We start from the raw sequence: 13,008 nt of genomic DNA, 5'->3' as shown, positions 1-13,008 counted from the left end.
TTTCAAGAGCAAGCCATATAGATTACGCCAGTAATTTATTAAAGTAGGGAGGGAAGAGAAATGGGAGAAAATAACAGATCATGGGTCCCAGGTAGAGAGGAAGGGGTTCAAGAGTGATAAAGAGGGCTGATTTATAGAATACAATTCCCCATTATAGATTATAAATGCCCAGATTTTACTTACGTGTTGTTCATCATGGCGGGGGAAAAGGCGAGAGCGGGCAGGAGCAGGCACACAGACAGGCACTGGGGTAGGACTGGTTCTCCTTGCCGCTTGCCTTTTAATCCATTAATTATTCCTCCCCTTTGCTAATGACACGGGAGGAGTCCCAGCTGTTTTCAGTTTTGATTGATTATCCCCTCCATCAACCCCCCAGGTGGGCCCAATGATAAGGAGACTATCCGGCCTTCCTGGCTTCCAGAGGAAATCTTGTTCCAAATGGCATTGCTTGTGAGGGTCTTCCAGCAGCCATCTGGGGGGTACCAAAGGACTCGTGTCAATGGCAGCGGTTTTTCTGCCAGGTTCCAGATCCATCTATTAATTCTCTATCTAACCTGCTTCAGATGTAAAAGCATGGAAAAATTCTGGAAGTATATTCACTTACATGATTCAGACTAGGGTTACTTCTAAAGAGGACAGTGGAATTATGTGTGTGGAGTCTGTGTGAAGAATAATGATGATAATTAAAACAATAGGCTGGGTTAGACCTGGCCAATCAAAGCACTCATTTCATCTGCTGACCCCCATGATTGGGTCAAAGAAGGCACGTGACTCAGCTGGTCCAATCAGGAGTAAATTTCAGGAGTTTTGAGAGACTATGAGGCTTTTTTTTTAAAAAACAGAGTTGATGAGATGAAAGCCAGGAATTCCTGGCAATCATTTTGTTATCCCTGGAAAAGCACCTACCTGGGAGTGCAGCCAACATAGAGACCAAAAAAAAAAAAAAAAAAAAGAGAATAACCAAGTCTTGATGCTGTCTTTTGAGCAAGTGGATCAAACCACACCTGAACTTTCAAATTAAATTCCCTTTAGGCTTAAGTCACTTTGAGTTTGGTGTCTGACACTTGCATAGTTCTGCATAATGTAACAAGAACGGTGAAATCAGTTTGAAAAGAAAAAAACCTCAATAGATGAAAATTATCGTGTTAAATTTTCATGCATTTGATACATTTTATGAGGATGATGCAAGGTTATATTTTCCTGGGTCAGGCTCTTATCCCCTTGGGAGAAGGAATTATTTTATTTGTTTTGGGAAGCCAGACATCTGGTCACTCTCAGTGAACTAACATGAACTCTGTTTCTCAAAATATGGATGTGTGTTTGACTAAATTAGAATGGTATATCTGTTTTGCTGTGCTGAACATGTATTGAGCATTTACTGTATACTAGACACTCCCCTCTACAGAAATTAACTAATTTCCAATTCATAAAAATAAACAAACTCTGAAGGAACAGGATTTATAGTTTTGACTTTTTCTTCCATCTTTTCCTCAGACTGTTGGGTCTTGCTACTGGCTTTTATTAGAATTTCTAAGAGATTTTATTTGATTTAGCATGAAATTTTATGTGACAGGATAATTCATCAAGGTATTATTTTGTGTTTTGTTTTGCTACAGTAAAAGAATCAGAATGGGAATTATTGGCAAATTCTTCTCTGCATTGAATACCATTTAGGAGAGGGGAAAGAAAATGATGCAATGCCCACTAAAATAGGTACCCAATAAATATTTGTTTCCTTCTCTCTTTCCTCTCCCGTCTTGTTAGACATCATGACAAACCAGAAAAGCCATCATCTACAGGTAGAAGAACTTTCCCACAGTCCATTAAAACCTACTCTATAGCCAGTGACCTAAATATGAAGCCTGTGAATTCACATCAGGCAGAGGATTGGTGCGGTGAGAGCTTTCAGGGCTGCTGGAGAGTGGAAGAGCCTGAGTCTATTACCTATCACAGAGCTTCACTATTCAACGAGCAAAAGCAGCCTCGATGAGGGCGGCAGCCCAGGCACTGCTAAGCCCCACTCCAAGAAGGCACCTGTTATCTCAGGGAACTTGGTTCAGGGACCCTTCAGTTTGCAGCCTCTGGCTGGTATCTCCAAGTGAGAGATAGGAAGATGAGTGTCTTTGACGAGTGGGGAGAAGGTAGAAGCAGTGAGAGGAGGAAAACGGGTGGGAGCTCTGCAGGCGCCTCAGTCCACACCCTCACAAGATCCTGGGAGATGGCTGGGTATTGGTGGGCAGGGATGGGGAGGAGCAGAATGCCTGGGAGATGCTGAGGGGGGCTGGATGATGGATACTGGGGTTTCTACCTCCACAAGGATTCCTGTGGCCAGGCTTAAGGGATTCTGTGGGGTTGACAATGAGCCCACAGTGAGATCCTGGGGCACTGAAGACCAGAGGCCTGACCTTTGTTTCCTTAGCCTGGGCTAAACCTCCCAGATTCTAATGTGCCCTTCGAGAGGCAGAAGGACCATCCTGAAATACTGAGGTTGAATTTCTCACCAGTGCTATAGACTGGGGCTCAGAGTTGGTTAGCAAATGAGTAAGGCATTTATTGCATTTTTGAGTTTGACTGGTTCTCTTAAAAATAGCTCTCGTTTATTGAATGTCTACCAGTGCCAGGCACTGTGCTGACTACTTCAACTTACAATATCACATTGATGTGAAAGCAACCCCATGAGGTAGATCTTATCACTATCCACATTTTCTAGATGAGGAAATGGACAGAGGTTAAGTTGCTTGCTGTAGCCTGTGTTGTTAAAGCCTTCCCCTCTCCCCATCAGTCCTTTGGGGTTTGCCTTCTCAGAGTCCAACCCCAGCATCTGCCCCTCTTTTCCTTAGGGCTCTCTCTGGCCACCAGTGCCCACGTGCGCAGCAAGCCAGAAGTGCCAGGGAGTCAATGCCCCCCGTGGCAGCCCTCAACTGCTGGCTTGTAGGAGTTGGTGTATAAATACGTTTGCTCCCTTGCTCTTTGGGCGCATTCCTGCTGAGACAGTGTTCAACACTGTCTTCCAATGGAATTCAGCTCCTATTGCCCACAGAGGTAGCTTCTTTGATACACACCTTTTATTGCTCCCTCTTTTCCCCACTTCCTTACTGGTGCTTCTTGAGGTCACTTTCCAAATCAACTATTCACACTCAAATCCTCATCTCAGAGCAAGTTTCTTGAGGAGCTGGGATTTGAACTCTATTCTGCCTATTTCTAATGCCACTACCCTAGAGTTTTATTTTAAGCTTTCCAAGTGTCTGTATTCAACGAGCTCAAAAGCAGTGATCTCACTGAACATGGGCATGTGAGGTGAGAGTGGATCACACAGATCTCTAGTCTTCTTTTACGATGGAAGTGACAGGGAGAGCAGTTTCTATAGGCCAATCCCAGGGTGGAATTCTTTCTTAGGTGGGAAGGAAGAGTGAAGAGCATGTTGCTCTAAGGTAGGGCCTGTGTCTGATGGTAGGTCTACTTAGCATGCTGTCTGAGTACATCTCCTCCAACCTGGCCATCTCTCAGCTGGGAGATAAAGTAATTTAACTGGTGCTGTCTTCCAGGCTAGAGCTCCTGGATCACTCCCCATTTATCACCGAGGAAAAATCGGGCCCTGCAGGCCCTGGAATGCCAACATCATCTAGACTGCACATCATTGATCTTTGAATGGCGAAGTCCTGTGACGGGTAATGGAGCTGGAGCCCCTTACGCTCCAGCAGCTGTGAAAGCCCTTTTCAACCCAGTTCTCTGAATTCACAGGCTTTGTGTTTAGTCATCGGCAATGGAGTAGGAGTTGATGGACCCTGGGAGGATTTTTCTGCCTACAGATGACTGCTCTGTTGGTTTGGTCATGATATCTCTCAACAGAGGAGGAATAGAGGAATGGAAGAAATGTTTTTTGAGTGCTATTTGCAATGGAAATTGTATATTTGCCTACATACAGGGGTCTGTAAACATTTTCTGTAAAAGGCCCAACAGATAGTAAATATTTTAGGATTTGTGGACCGTAAGGTCTCTGTTGCAACTCCTCAGACCCAGCACTGCAGCATGACAGCAGCCATAGAGAATATGTAGAAAAATGAGTAGAGCTGTGCTCCAATAAAACATCATGTATAAAACAGGTGGTGGGCTAGAGCGGGCAGGCCAGCTGATCTGGCCAACAGCAGCCATCCATTCTTTCTCTCTGTACCTGATTTTCATTCCACCCCTCCCATGTGTCCCTTGTGCTGCTGAGAGACTAACTCCACCTCCAACCCCAGCCATCAGGGGTTGATTTGATTGGCTTAGGCCATTAGCACTTTCCATTTCCCTGACACAGTGATTGGTTCAGGGGTGGGCATGCGACCTGAGTCAGTCAAATCAGAGTGAATGTGAGGACTCTGGCTTGTAATGCTGGGAGGAAGACAGTCCTTCCTGTGGATTGTGTGGGTTTCAAATGTGAGATCTGGAACTGCAACAGCTATTTTGTTTTCATGAAGAAAGCCTGCTTGAGTATGAAGTAAAAACAATAAGGAAGTCAGGATGAAGAGAATTTGAAATGAAGAGTGAGCCCTGAGACTTTCCATTTCTACAAGCTTAAAAATTGCTTTTCTAAAAAAATGCCAGTTTGAAACACATTTTATGTACTTATAGCAGTAAGGATCCTACTAGACTACCAAATGACTAACAGACATTATCTCATTTAATAATCATAACACATCTATACAGAAGACCTCCTAATCCCTACTTTATAGATGTGGAAACTAAGATACAAAAGGGTCAAGTGGCTTGCCCGAAGTCACACAGTACAGAAACTATCATAAATTATCATCTGGGACCCCTTCTCCACTTGCTATTCTAAGCAAGCGTGCCTTCCCCCTGACCGCAGTGATGGATAGTTTTGGGCAAAGCTATATGATGCAAGCTGAGCCAATCAGAATCCTGCCCTGGGATTTTTTTCTCTGGAGCTGGAGGGAAAGACTCTCTCTTCTCTGCTTGTACAGTTGTTAGGATAAGTATTTGAAGGTGCAGAATAAAGCTATCATGCAGAGAGAGAAGTGAGGAAAGAGATAAAGAGACCTGATGGTATCAGCCCTCCTGTTTCTAGTCGTGTGAAAGCCAGCTCATACTCAGAAAGGTTGCTTCATGGGCAGGCGACTGAAGGCACAGCTGGATATGGCTCTTCAAACAATGTATACTGATCAAGTGAATTATCTGCAGTCATAGAAAATACTAAGGCTGTACTTGTAGTGGACACTAGGTGGAGTGTTTGCCCAGCTCCCCTCTCTATACATTTCTTCTTTAACTCTGTCCACAGGACTGTAGAGGGCACAGCCAAGTTATAATGTGACCCTGCTCTGGTCACAGTTGACTGGTTTAAAGCGTGAAAATTGACCTAAAGAAGACTGATCAATCAGTTCTGGGTGGTTTAAAAAAATATATCCACAAATTCTTTGGTACTTCTTCCTTCTAAAAGTAAAACCTGGGAAGCGGACTTGGCCCAGTGGTTAGGGCGTCCGTCGACCCCACGGGAGGTCCGCGGTTCAAACCCCGGGCCTCCTTGACCCGTGTGGAGCTGGCCCATGCACAGTGCTGATGCGCGCAAGGAGTGCCGTGCCACGCAGGGGTGTCCCCCACATAGGGGAGCCCCATGTGCAAGGAGTGCGCCCTATAAGGAGAGCCGCCCAGTGTGAAGGAAAGTGAATGGTGCCGCACACACAGAGACCTGACGCAGCAAGATGATGCAGCAAAAAGAAACACAGATTCCTGTGCCGCTGACAACAACAGAAGCGGACAAAAAAAAAAAGAACACGCAGCAAATGGACACAGAGAACAGACCACTGGGGGGGGGGGGGGGGGAGAAGGGAGAGAAATAAATAAAATAAATCTTCAAAAAAAAAAAAAGTAAAGCCTAATTTCCACTGTGTCAGAGAATTTGGGCTAGCCTTAGTGACTTGCTTTCAATGAATAGAATGATAGTATGTGACTTCTGAGGCTAGGTCATAAAAGGAATAATTTCTGCCTGATTGTCTCTTACTTTGGGGAAAGCCAGCTGCCATGTTGTGAGACCAATTAAGGAGTCTGTGAAGAGAACCACATGGTAAGGAACTGAGGCCTTTCTGCAATAATCAGGACCAACTCGTAAGCCGTTTGAATGAACTATTAACTATTTTAGAAATGGATACTCCAGCCCCAGTCAAGCCTTCAGATGACTGCTGGCATATAAAAGACCCTGAGTCATAACCACCCAAATAAGCTGTGTCTGGATTCCTCACCCATAGAAATGATGTGAGATGATAAATGGTTTCTGTTTTTTTTTAAACCTTTAAGTTTTGGGACAATTTGTTGTGCAGCAATAGAAAACTGATACAAATCCCTTTGCTGAGACTTTTGGGCTTGGAATTGAGAGTCAGGCCAGGTGGATCTTGGAATCTGTTGACAGCCATATTTCACACCTTAAAGACTAGAATCCCTAAAGAAGCCAGTTTTCAGAGCAAGAGAGAGTACTGCTCACCAGGAGAGAGAATGTGGCAAGGGAAATAAAATTTAAATTAAGGTTATAAACAGACAGAAGCAGGAAATTATGGAAGAATGTAACTGTGTCATGTGTAAATTTTGCCTAGATTGTCCTTGTGTTTAGGGCATCCGTGGCAGGGTGCGCCACCCCATGGGGAGCCCTTGATGGATTTGATGCTTAGCAGAACCAAGGTTGGAGACAAAGCAAAGCATGTGTCTGAAAGCCTTTTAAATATTTAAAATTAGGGCCTAAATCTATCTTTTTATTAAGAATGGCAGGGATGGGAGATGGAGGTAAAATAGTGAAGTTTTCCAATTTTACCATTTCTTCCCTTATTTCTGTTTTATCCCCCTTGTGTGTGTGTGTATGTATATATGGAGAAAAATATTTTTGTAGACTACAAAGTAAAAGTCTCTCTTTGCTTCCCTTCTTTCCAGAAGTACCCACTTTTTAACATTTTGGAATATACTCTTGCAGACTTTTTCTGTACATTTGCATACATGAATATGTACATGTGCCTTTATGTATTTTTGCATTAAAAATAATACTTAGCATGTAATACTTATAGAGCTATGGCTGGCTTTTTTGTTTTGTTTTGTTTTTTTAAATTAATTAATTAATTTTTACTGTTACATTTAAAAAAAATGAGGTCCCCAAATAACCCCCACCCCCCTCACCCCACTCCTCCCATAACCACAACCTCCTCCATTGTCATGAGACATTCATTGCACTTGGTGACTACATCTCTGAGCACTGCTGCAATCCACATTATAGTTTACACTCTCCGCCAGTTCACCCAGTGGGCCATGGGAGGACATATAATGTCCAGTAACTGTCCCTGCAGTACCACCCAGGACAACTCCAAGTCCTGAAAATGCCCCCACATCACATCTCTTCTTCCCACTCCCCACCCTCAGCAGCCACCATGGCCACTTTCTCCATCTCAATGCTACATTTACTTCTATTACTAATCACATTAGTTCCAGAATAGAGCATCAGTAAGTCCACTCTAATCCATACTGTATTCCTCCATTCTGTGGCCCCTGGGATGGTTATGTTCACTCCACATCTATGTCAAGAGGGGGCTCAGATTCCACATGGTTACTGGATGCAATCCTCCTGTTTGCAGTTGTAGGCACTCTTGGCTCCCTGGTGTGGTGGTTGACCTTCTTCACCTCCCTGTTAGCTGGCTGGAGTAAGTCCAATAAACCAGAGGGTAAGAGTTGCAAATCTGTTGAGGTGTTTGTGTAATTTTATGACTGGCTTTTGTCTCTCGTAAAATAGGTCTTGGGAACATGAACTGATCTACTTCATTTTTAAAAAAGAGATAGGCAATATTTCGGTGGAGTACTAATGGGTAATATAATTGTTTCTAGCTTTTTTTGTGTGAGTTTGTTTCAACAAGGCAATCATACACACCCTTTTCTCTACATGTGTTTGTGCACATGGATTTCTGTAGAAAAGATGGATCCTAGAAGGAGAGCTGCGGCGCTGAAGGTTTTGAAGCATTAAATTTTGATAGAGTCCGCTGCGGGTGGAAAAGGCAGTGTCAGTTAGTGCTTTCATCAGTGGTGACTTCGGACTGCTGTTTCCTTCTGCATGGCCAACAGAAGGTAATTTCCATCTTTTCATTTTTGCTGATATGTTTGGCAAAAAAGGATATCTTTTTGCTGTTTTATTTTGAATTTCCTTTACTTCTTCAACTCCCAGACCAACTTCCTTTTTCTTGAATCCACCCACCATCCCACTTCCTCTCAGACACTGCAGTTCCTTTTTTCTCTCTTTTCAAGCCTGGCTGACAGAATTTCTTTCGTGCTACAAGTCCTCTGGGCTGGGTTCCCCAAGGGTGTAATTAGCACAAGCTAATCAGTGGCTTTAAACCACTCACTATTCCTTTCTGTGCTGTGTTTAAGGAAATTGGATGGCTTTGATCAGTTTTCAGAGGTGGTGGCTTTCTCAGGCCTTTGAGGCTTCCTTGGGATTTGACTGCCAGGGGATTGCTGAGAGATTAGGATGGACGTCCTGAGTTGGTGGTGGTTTTGTGATTAAAAGCGAAGAGAGTGGTGTAGGTCAGAGGAGGGGGTGTGAGTGTAGAGCGCTTGGAAAAGGAGGGCGGAGACACAGTGAAATACATAATAATTATAATAGAAAATGCACTCATACCTGGCACTGAAATGCATGACCTCATTTAATTATTTCAACAACCCTATTAAAATGGTACTAACTAGTGTTACCCTCCTGTATGAATGTGAGACCCAAGGCCTAGAGATTTATTTTGATTAAAATCATGTGATTGGTAAGTAGTTGAACAAGGACACAAGCTCTTGTCATCTTCCATCTCTCTCTTAACCATTATCAATAGTGCCTCCCATTTAAAAGTAATTTTCCCCAGCCCAGTAAAGCCTAACAGTGCACTTTGACACATATTATTTTGTCTTTTACAAACTGCCTATGAGGTAGGTTTATTATCCATCCTCATCTTAAAGCAGAGGAAATCAAGGCTCAGAAAAGCTGAATAATGGGACTAGAGCTTGAACTCATGCTTTCAATTCCTAGTTCAGTTATATCTATTTCCCTCAAATCTGAATAAACTGAGGACCCTAAATGTCAATATTTTTTTCACTGAAAATTTTCCTAGCCTTATAGATAAGCACAGAACACTTAACAGCCAGCATAGTAATATATTTGTAGACAAATGAAGGAAAAAACTTTAAAAATAAATTATTTTTGTTATTAAAAAAGGAATACATATCTATTGCTGGAAGTTTAGAAAATAGAAACAACTAAAAAAGATATAATAATGATCAATAGTTCTCCCATCTAGAGATAATGCCATTTTTTATCCTTTTGGTATATATTATTCTAGTCTTCTCCTATGCATCTAAACACACACAGACACACACACACACACACTGCTGCTGCTTCATTTAACAGAAGAATATATTTCAGTAATTTACATTTCTTTCCATTTGTCACACTTATGTGTTTAACTGATATTTATTGTGTGTCTTATGCTTTTTGGGTGCTAAACAAGAGAGAAGGGGGCCTGCCCTCATGGTGTTTATAGTCTAGTCAGGCAAAAATTGTTTAAACAAGTAACCACAAAAAAATTACCTAAATATACTTGCAATAAGTGTTGCCAAGCTTAAAAAAACACAGGGATCTTTGAGAATATAGAATGGATTTGCCCAGATTAGCACAGTGGCACAAGGAGGAGACAATAAAGCAGAGCAGAGAAGGATAAGTAAGACTTAGTAAGAGAAGGGTGAGAGGAAGAGCCTTCCAAACAGAGGAAATAGCGCATGCAAAGGCCCTGAGTGGGGAAGGAGCTGTTTGAGAAATGGAATGAAGGGCAGTGTGGCTGCATTGTGGTGAGCAAGGGGGATCACAGCAATGTTAGGCAGGAAAGGTGGACAGAAAATAATTTGGAAATGGAATAATGGAAAGCCATTGAAGGTTTTGAAAACAGGTAGGTGGCACAATCATCTTTGCAGTTTAAGGATATCTCTTGGGCTGGGAGAAGGCAAGATGGGAGGTGGGGAGACCAGTTAGGAGGCAGTTATAGTGGAGTAGAATAGTGGTGATGGAAATGGAGGGATTCAAGAGGTGGAAGATGACTGGAGACAGCTACTTGGGTATGGATAGAATGAGTATGAAGAGGAGGAGGGAGGAAGGAAGGAAGCAGAGGTACTGTCCAACTCCATGGACGTATCATCTCCTGAAACAGGAAGGGAAGCACGTTGAGGGGGCATGATGAGAATGATCAATTTGGTTTTGTACAGGCTGAGTTGGAGGTGTCTCTGAAACATCCAAATATCCAGGCGCTGCCATCAACTGACAAATTATTTCTTTCCCTGTGGGGGTGAGCAACTTACAATTTCTAAAACTAATTTTATTGCAGCAATCAGGAAGCAAATAAGGGGGAAGAAAACAACCAAACTACGTTGTGGAAACTCAACATAAATTTGTTTCAACTCTTGTAGCCATGGCAGAGAATGTCAGCCAAGGAGAGTGTAAGGGAGACAGGGGGAAGAGGCTCTGCTTTATTCCCATTCTTCAAAGATTTCAGGGCAGCAGTCATTTGTTCAACGCAATTCAATTGAAACCCACAACATTTATCGGGTATCTGTTATATGTCAGGCTTAATGGTGAGCATTGGAATTCTGTCTTTCCTCAGTGCCTCCCTGGAAAAGATTCAGAAATCATAACTAGCTGCGTGTTCTGGAGGGGAGAGATATTCTATTTGAATAGCAGCAAAGACAAAAAAAATTAATCAGGACAAGTAATCAAGGTTAAATTAAACCCACATACCAAGGAGAAGTTCTACCATCTCTCCTGAGTGATCAGGATTAAATAGAAATATATTCTTTTTTTACCCCCTCTTCAACCTTTTCCAGTGTTGTTGTTTTTTGTGTTTTTTCTCTAAAGAGAAGCCTTAACAAGTGCCTCAGTGAATGATGTGGAGTACTCTTGGAGTTTTCAATTTGGCTGTATTGATTTATAAGGTCTTTTCAATTACTGAATTCTTCTTGGTGGCAGCACACAGGGCCCGAGTACGTGAGAATCATGCTCTATTGATCCAAGGTACTTAGAAAGGGGCATTTGTGTATCTGCTTTAGATTGATGAAGTTGCAAATAATGAAGCTTCCCACGCAACATTTATTAAATGAAAATCTGGAATTCATTAACACAGGAACTTGTCTTTTATTAGAAAAGGGGGAGGGGGCCCTTGAGAAAAAATAAGAACTACAGCAGTTATCATGAACATAATATATGAAGCAATTTGAATTCAAGGGAAGGCAATTTGGAATCTTATTAAATTTTCTTCTTTCCTTTTATTGTGTGAGCATGGTTGGGTGGCTTCTGGGGAGTCATCGATCAAAACACAGGTGCATGGGGAGGTGGGGACTTGAAAACGAGACCAGTTCCCAAATCCTTGCTCTAGTTAAAGTGGGATAGTCACCCAGTGCCTAGTATCTGGCCCAAAGTAGGAACTCAGTAAATGTGAGTGATAAATGATGAATGAATGAATCAATAATCAATTTTGGGAAAGATCATTGAACATTAGCTGTCATTGCCAAAATCCGGTGGGCACAGCTATTTAGCTAAGCCCAAACAAACTCCATTCCCAATTCACTTATTCATTCATTCACCCACCTACTCATTCACTCACTCACTCAACAAACATGTAGTGAGAACGGACTGTGTGCAAGTTACTATACTGAGCACTACATGGCAAGGGGTGGGGAATACATCGATTGATGCCCACCCTCAGGGGGCTAACAGTCAAGGAAGGGACATAAACTGATACTTCCCAGTTTGCAGCATGCCAAGCTGGTGACCTGCTTTTTCCCCTTGAGTCTTCCCTGCAACTTGATGAAACAGAACCAATGACACTCATTTTTTAGAGATGAGGAAACTGAGTCAGAAAGGTGAAGTCATACAGCAGCTAAGTGACACAGCCAGGTTTTGCTGATTCATTTTACATGCTTATTGTAGGGAAATTAGGAAACATGGAGAAACAGAAAGAAGAAAAATATTTATAATCCAACCATGCATAGAAAAACACTGTTAAATTTTGGTATGCAATCCTTCTGGAATTCGCAGCAGATACTTTTTTTGTCTGCCAAGCATCCTCAGCCCCTTCCTAGAAAGTGACCATCTTCCCATCCATGCTGTACCCTGGTAGAATCCTGAAAACCAGCTTGGACAACTTGACTCCAGAAACCCAGGCTACAATTGATTAAATCAAGCATGGGCACCTGATCAATGCTGAGGGCCTAGAAGTGAAGACTGAGAAGCTCCAGCCTCAATCTCGCTGATCCCTGAAATGAAGCAGACGAGAATTTGGAATGGGCAGCACTGCTCTGTGGTATGGGTTCAGAACTTAGGGAAGCGGTCTGCAGTGAGTGAATGGAGGCCAAATGAAAGAGAAAATCAGAGAGTGATTCCCATAATCCAGCCACGTTTCACCTTTGAATTCTGTGAGTATCCATAGGATAAATCAATCTCCCATTACCAAATCAACTAGCTTGAGAGAGTTCCTCTTTTTTGCAACAAGAGTCCTTATCAGGATGCTTTTCACTGCAAGTGTCATAAAAAAAAAAATAGTGACTTAAACCATAAAGAAATTTATTTATTTATCAAGAAGCCTGGAAGAAGGTAGTTCTGGGATGGTTCCCTGTTTCCTTTTCTTTCTTATTTATTTATCTATTTATCTATTTATTTATTTATTTCTCTCCCCACCTCCCACCCCAGTTGTCTGTTCTCTGTTTCTATTTGCTGCATGTTCTTCTTTGTCTGCTTCTGTTGTTGTCAGCGGCACGGGAATCTGTGTCTCTTTTTGTTGCATCATCTTGTTGTGTCAGCTCTCCGTGTGTGTGGCACCATTCCTGGGCAGGCTGCACCTTCTTTCATGCTGGGCAGCTCTCCTTACAGGGCGCAGTCCTTGCGCATGGGGCTCCCCTATGCAGGGGACACCCTACATGGCACAGCACTCCTTGTGCGCATCAGCGCTGCACGTGGGCCAG

Source organism: Dasypus novemcinctus, chromosome 19 (genome assembly GCF_030445035.2).
Source record: "Dasypus novemcinctus isolate mDasNov1 chromosome 19, mDasNov1.1.hap2, whole genome shotgun sequence".
Classification (NCBI taxonomy): Eukaryota; Metazoa; Chordata; class Mammalia; order Cingulata; family Dasypodidae; genus Dasypus; species Dasypus novemcinctus.
Note: the sequence above shows the minus strand (reverse complement) of the source record.